Source organism: Idiotropiscis lumnitzeri, chromosome 9 (assembly GCF_059441095.1).
Source record: "Idiotropiscis lumnitzeri isolate Australia: NSW breed Sydney's pygmy pipehorse chromosome 9, RoL_Ilum_1.0, whole genome shotgun sequence".
In the NCBI taxonomy this organism is placed as follows: Eukaryota; Metazoa; Chordata; class Actinopteri; order Syngnathiformes; family Syngnathidae; genus Idiotropiscis; species Idiotropiscis lumnitzeri.
The window spans coordinates 5,303,226-5,310,233 of NC_142399.1; the positions used below are offsets into that span (position 1 = coordinate 5,303,226).

At 42.6% G+C, this 7,008-nt stretch overlaps 1 long non-coding RNA gene across 1 annotated transcript; it reads left to right on the forward strand.

The window, feature by feature from the left end:
* On the forward strand, positions 1-2,393 carry LOC148329962 (uncharacterized). Its single transcript, XR_015845019.1, has 2 exons — positions 1-230; positions 917-2,393. It is a non-coding gene; the product is annotated as an uncharacterized LOC148329962 (long non-coding RNA).
* The last annotated feature ends 4,615 nt before the right edge of the window (positions 2,394-7,008 follow it).

Consider the following 7,008-nt stretch of genomic DNA (forward strand, 5'->3'; position numbering starts at 1 on the left):
AGCGACCCGTGTCGTCATTTGATGCGACACGCAAACAAGGATGGAGGCGAGCGAGTTTGTGTTTTCATGCACGTTGTTCTCAAAATGAAGAGCTTCGGGGCAAAGACGACAGGCGTTGCTGATTAGTACTGCTCGAAGATGATGAGTTGGAAGTCACTAGCCATTGAGGCGCTAAGTTGACCGTGAGGCGGACGGAACTCTTACGCCATCAATCGCAAAGAAGACAACTGGTAAGACTTCAACGGAGATATTATAGCACAATTTACACGTATTCTTAATTTAAGCGCAACTTCGAAAGTCCTTGTTTCCTCCCCATGCATGTTTGAGGGCCAATTTAAACCTCATATTGCTTGAGCAAAAATATGCAAAACCCTGTTGTCTCTACATTATTTTCTTTTTTTTAATAATACAAAAAAATTGGCCTTATGTTTTGTGTTTAATCAGTTTTAAAAAAAATTAACAATATACATCTGGTTTAGTCTCGGAAATAAAACGCCTCGAAAAGGGATAGGCAACTTAAATGCTTAAATGGGCCACTCTTTCATCTGTGCTATTGGGTGGGGGGCACATTAGACCACAAAAAAAAATATTTATATATATATATATATGTATATATATATATATGTATGTATATATATATATGTATATATGTATATATATATATATATATATGTATATATATATATATGTATATATATATGTATATATGTATATATATATATATGTATATATATATGTATATATGTATATATATATGTATATATATATATATATATATATCTAGTGATTGTTGTTATTACAACTTAAAACACCTGTCGTTCATTATTCACACTTGTTAAATTTGTCTATTAAGTTATTCTTGTCTATGAGGAATCACAGCCCCCCGCCCCCCACTTTTTTTTTTTTTTTGCGACAGTGTGTGGGGTTAATAGATGGCTTCCACGTTGCCATCTATCGCCCAGAGGAGCATCAAACAGACTACTTCAACCACGGAGGCTGGCACTCCATCATTCTGCAGGCGGTGGTGGATGGACGGGGACTATTTTGTAACGTTTTTGTCGGCGCTGCAGGTAGCCTACAAGATGATGGCGTACTCCGCTTGTCTGCGTTAGAGGATTGTGGATGGGGGTTTGCTACAGCCTCTGGAAACAAACAAACAAACAAAAAAAAACGTGGACATGACATGGGACATTACCTCCTCTGTGAAATTAATTGGGAATGCAGTTTTGATATGTGACCTTTTTCAAGTATTTGCTTAATGTGTTTTTTAAAAATGAATAAATTAGACATTGCAACTTTTTATTTCTATAAACATATATGCATATATAAACATATATATATATATATATATATATATATATTTACATTTATTTATTTATTTATTTATATATATATATGAATCCACTCATACTCAGATAAATACTCCAGTCTGTTTCAATTATTTTCTGAACGCCTTGAAAGTTGCAGCCGTTTAACACATTGCAGCTCACACTCGCCTAATTAAAATGAAAAAGCTTTCCTTCAGCAAATTAGGCTGCTAATCAACACGTCACAGTGTGTTTGCTCTCTGCAGGCTCTAATAACAAAGAGAAAATTATTAAAGTCACATCCTCATACCACAAACCCTCTGCGTGGTCCTCTGCTATTATCCCGATCCCACTGGACCCTCGGCAATTTGAGCGGCAAATTACCCTGATGGCTCTTCCCCTTTGTCTCTTTTCAAAGGAAGTCACCTCTGCCTTTTGAAAAAGGGCAATTAAGGAATGTGGCAAGCTGCATTTTAATTGTGACCAGCGCAAAATTCCAGTTTATTCCACGCACGCTTAAAAAGCGCACACAGCCAAGTGTAACATTGGAGAGCAGTTTTCTTTGTTTTTTGTGACTCGCATGCAGACGTCAATTACTTTTGTCTTTATCAGTAAGGAGGAAAAAGGAACAATTCTTCCTCCATTACTTAAAGGTTTTAATGTAAAACCATGAAGAGTACCACTTGGGAAAAAAAAAATAAAAGCCGACAGTACCAAACTGAACTGGTGTATCCAACCAATGGTTTCCCTTTTCTTGTTGCTTCTTAAGTTTTCTTTGTTCCGTGAGTATCAGATCATTTGGCGTTTTTCTTGTTGAGTGAAATCCGTCTTCATCTTCACATCCGTTCTGTTCCTCGCAGCTGCCGGTGTCTCTCTTTGTCTGACATCAAACTCAAACTTCCTCCCACCTCGTCTTGTCTCGGTTCGCCTGCATGTGGGTCCTCCTGTCTTTACTTTGTAATCATCTTCACAGAGATTTAAAAAAAATAGAACCATACTCATAAAAGTGGGAATAAAAAGACCTTCCTCTGACCTACGCTTTTTTTTTTGTGCATTTCCATTAAAAAGGATTCCAAAATATTTAAACAGACTTGTGAGTACCCCTTTGTTCAGTCTATAGCAGGGGTGGGAAAACTTTTTGATTGGCGGGCCACAATGGGTTCTAAAATTTGACAGAGGCGCCGGACCAGGCGCAGATGGATGGAGTGTTTTGGTCACCTCGCCTCAACGGAGAAAAAAAACAAAACATTTAATTTAAATAAAAATGAACAAAAGCATGACAACAAAATATCACACCAAGACAACTTAGAAAATAAAACATTAACAAGGTTTATTCATTTAATTTTTTTCAAGTGCGGCGGGCCGGATTAACGCGCTAAATGGGCCGCATGTGGCCCCCGGGCCGTAGTTTGCCCACGCCTAGTCTACAGCATGTCTGTCTGTATATGATCTCTTCAGCCGTGGTGCCATAAATGAGGGTGTCATGAGGAGGGATTCATTCGACTTCAGTCGACCAGTGGGTCAGGTCAAGGTTCGGTTTCAAAGTTTGGGCTTTCTTTCAGCACCTGTCCGACGTGTCAATTTTGGCTTGGGAGTTGCAGTCCACGTGTCAAAATAACGTTTGTGTGCCTTTGTCTTTGATGTTGAGACAATCACGTGATAAGTATCGCCGATTGTCGGGCGCTTTACATCGACCACCACTGATGGAACACAACTCGGGGCTGGAGCTCTTCTGTGTTCTCCTTACGAGCCATCCTCAAAGAAACAAATTGATATGGAGCACAGAAGCGAGCGAGTGGGAGGAAAGAGGAGTTAAAAAAAAATCGTCATCAGAATATAGTTTCCTTTGTAGCCTTCGGATGGCACGATGTGTAATTTCCCAGGAGCACAAATCGAAAAGGGGAGAGGAGAGGTTGTGGAGACTTGGTGTGAGTCACAGCGGGTTGCATCGTGGCAGCACAATCGTTTCTTTTAAGTGTCTTCTAATTGGGGGGTTATTATATTGTTATTATCCTAACCAAGTTTGTACGCGTGACGTGTGATCGTGCACGTGTGTGGCGTGTTCACGTTCACGTTTCTGTTTGTGTGCGCGCGTTCACGTGCGCGTGTAACGCGTATGCATGTTTGAGAGCGTGCATCTGCACGATATGTATGCCTGTTTTTGTGCATTTATCATACGCACAATGTGGGTCTTTGAATTTTTATTTTTGGATGTACTTTGTGACTTATTTACGATCTAAACTGAGACATTTTTACAGGATTTTTTTTCTTCGAAACATTTCTTAACACTTCACCACTTTTAAGATGTACAGCTAATATGGAACAATATTTGTATAGTATGCAAATTAATTTTTTAATAAATCAAATTATGAATTACCTGTTTTTAGATGAATCTCCCGAGTTAAAGCTTTAATTTGGACACCCCAAATTTATATCCTATCCCTTACAAGTGTGTAAAATCCTAACCTGCAATCGCACTACTCTTTACGACCACACGAGGGCACCATGACCCCACCACAAACCCTCCCCTTAAAAAGTCTGTGTTATTTTCTCTTTCCTGACCTACATCTTTCTTTTTACGACTCTCTCGCTACGTGTTGTGCGGGCTAATTCCACCTAAAGCCATTTAACAATTCCTTTTATATCTCTGCGTTTACAATCTTAAACTTCATTTTGCTCAGCGTCAAGTGTTTTTCTACCCTTTTTTTCTTCAATTAACTGTTGACTTTGGAACAAACCACCCCGTTTAATTTCCATTTTGCAATTATTCAATATTATACAATACAACTTTATTATTTAGAGACGGCTGTGTAGCATTGCACAAAATGTGCCATTAAAAATGTCTGTCCAACCATTTTTAATGCATTTGTCCTCATTAGGGTATTGGAGAAACTGGAGCCCATCCCAGCTGACTTTCGGTGGCAGGAGGTACTCTGGACTTGTTGCTGGGTACGTACAGACACACACTTATAGACGATTTGGAGTCATTAATTAACCTGACATAACAGTTGTAGTAGATTGTGGGAGGAAACCAGATTACAATTTTTTTGGCCTTAACCCCAAAATTTAAAGATTCAGGTACCAGTAATCAAATTTGTGAGCATTTTTCTGTTTGCTGATTGGTTGGTCAGATCATGACCAACATGCATGACCCCCCCAACACACACACGCACACACATTCAATTATGTGTCTTCGTGGCATGACATGCGTCGCCCTTGGTGCAAGATCGGGGATGGTGCAGCGGGGGGCCCGTCAAAGTGCCGAACCACTGGGGGGAAAATGTCAGGGACACTGACAGTTTGGACATCCGGGCCGACAGCGGGGCGCAGTCCTCCCTCCTTCACCTGCAGTCAGACTAACTAGGCAACGCTGGAAGCCAGAGAGACAATTAATTCTGCCGCACTCCATTAGCCAATAGTTGCCCCACTGCGAGGAGGCGAGGGAAAGTTTCGCAAGAGAGGAGGAGGAGGAGGAGGAGGACAGAGAGATAAGCCAAGGAGAGGATGAATGAGGGCGGTTGAATGCATTCGGGGACACAGAAAGTGATGTCATTGCTTTGCAGCAGTAATTCTGTCTGCGGAGATTTAAGGCTGAGCTACCACATTACAGGAATCCCCCCACATTTTCACCATTCCCTCTTCACAAAGAGCTTTTATCCTTTATTAAAAAAAAACTCATCAATTAGTGGTTAATGTGCACTTTCTGAAGCACTCAGATGAGCCCCCCCCCCCCCCCCCACACACACACAAAATGCCACCAAAACACTGAAAGTGGTACTATAATTGGTGCCAAGGAAGTGATAGGGCGGCACGGTGGGTTCCTGGTTCGCACGATGGCCTCACAGTGCAGAGGTCGTGGGTTCAATCCCGGATCCGGCCTTCCTGTGTGGAGTTTGCACGTTCACCCCGTGACTGCGTGGGTTTTCTCCGGGTACTTCGATTTCCTCCCACATTCCAAAAACATGCATGGCAGGTTGATTGGACACTCGAAATTGTTCCTAGGTGTGAGTGCGTTTGTCTCTGCGTGCCCCGTGATTGGCTGGCAACCAGTTCCGGGTGTAACCCCGCCTCCTGCCCGAAGATGGCTGGGATAGGCTCCAGGGATCCCAGCGTGCACTCGCGTTGGCTGCAGCAGCTGAAGTAGCAGAAGCTTGAACGTCAACGTGGAGATCGTGCATTCACGAGACACAGTTGTAGAAATGGAATTTGAAAAAATTGCTGAGCTAGCATATTAGCCGTCCGTCGAGGAAATAGCGTAGCGTAGCGTGGTGAGGTCCGGTGGTCCTCGGTGGCCGCTCTTGCCCACTTGAGCGTCTGCTTTCAGTTGTGGATAAAAGCTTCATCTGATGCAGAGGAGTTTGTCGAAAATATTTGGCTGGAGGGAGGTGGCACATAAGTGTCTGCAGTGCCGCAGGGCAGCTTTCACGCCGGCTTACGGCTCCAACGCCACGGGCACATTTTCCTGGGACGCTGATGATGGACTTTTCCTGGAAGTGGGTGTTATTATTTTTACGGCAATTTTTTTTCTTCCCCTTGCTCTCTTTCTGCGCTATTTAGTCACACTGAGCACACGGCTTTACGGTGACTCACTGATGTGACATCAGTTAAGGACAGCTGGCGGCGGCGGATTTCTCAGATTTGAGGTTGTTATTGATCATATGAACTTTGGCTGCTCTATTGTTCCTTTCGCTGAGCCGATGTCAGCGCCGTAATTACACTGACGGGCAAAGTGGACGATTCAGTTCAGTCCCGACGCATTTCCGTCTAAATGGGCTTCAGTCATGTGTTTTTTTTTTTTCAACCCACAGAAGGGCACAATTGAGTTGAGCATCTAATTTGATGCATAGATGGGCTGCAAAAAAAAAAATTCAAAATTAGTTAAAGCCGTCTCGTTCTCTCCTGGTATGTACTGTGGTGAACATCAAAACCTGTTAAGCCCGGCTGGCCAACTCGCCAATCTCGTATGGGCCTTTTTCCAATCAGCAGAAGATACAGTTAATTTGCTGCTTAGATGGGCAGCAGTTCAATCCAAACTAGTTTGCTGCCCTAAGAGGCTGCAGTCAAGTGTCTGGTGTGAAACAACTTCAACCAGAGAAGAACGCCAGTTCGTTCAGTCCAGCTACTTTGCTGCCTAGATGGGTTGCGGTAGATTCCAGTTAACCCAAACTATTTTCTGCCTCGCTGGGTTGTAGTGTGCATCAGCATATGTTTGGTGGGTGACATTTTGGAACGACACAGAGCACGGTCCATACCTGATTAGATGGGCTGCGGCACACTCCATGAGCAATTCAAACTATTTTCTGCCTAGATGGGCTGTGGTCAACATCAGACCTTGTCTGGTGTGCCTTTTTCAACCAGCAGGGTGCGCAATTCAGTTTGGTCCGACTAGTTTGTCATTTTCAACCCGCAGAAGGCTGCCCATCGAGGCGGCAAGCAAGTTCAACTGAATTGTGCCAATTGGATTGTGTATGGATTATGTAAAATAAATGATGTGGCACCACGCAACATTTTCAACTAGATTAGGGTGTATTTCAATTAAGATCCATTTAAAAAAATTTTTTTTTGCTTTTCTTCAACAATTGAATGGGTCTGATTTTCAGTTCAGAAGTACATTCGGTCCGGCCAATCATAAATATTTCGGACAAGAGTGCACAGATTAACCTGAAACCTTGGCCAACGTCTCGCGCCGCAATTTCACTCG